This window comes from Gavialis gangeticus, unplaced genomic scaffold, assembly GCF_001723915.1.
Source record: "Gavialis gangeticus isolate Ggan-Ray unplaced genomic scaffold, GavGan_comp1, whole genome shotgun sequence".
In the NCBI taxonomy this organism is placed as follows: Eukaryota; Metazoa; Chordata; order Crocodylia; family Gavialidae; genus Gavialis; species Gavialis gangeticus.
Genome location: NW_017729031.1, coordinates 111,909,961 through 111,910,292, shown reverse-complemented (window position 1 = coordinate 111,910,292; position 332 = coordinate 111,909,961).

Here is a 332-nt window from a genome sequence, read left to right as displayed (position 1 = left end):
CCCATGACAACCATGCACTGAGAGCATGCAGCCTCAGCCAGGTCCCTGGTGGATTCCTGGTCCAGCTCTTGTTTCTGGTTAGGAGGTCTGCAGTAGACTCCTACCATGATGTCCCCTGAGCTACATTCCCCACGTATTTTGACCCAGAGAGACTCCAGTCATCCCTCCTGGGTGCCAATGTCAATTTGGAGGAATGTGTAGGTGTCCTTGACATAGAGGGTTACACCCCCAATCCTTTTATCTGCACAGTCATGCCTGTACAGGGTATAGTCATCTATACCTCTGGCCCAGTCATAGGTGGAGTCCCACCAGGTCTCCAGTATCCCTGTGAG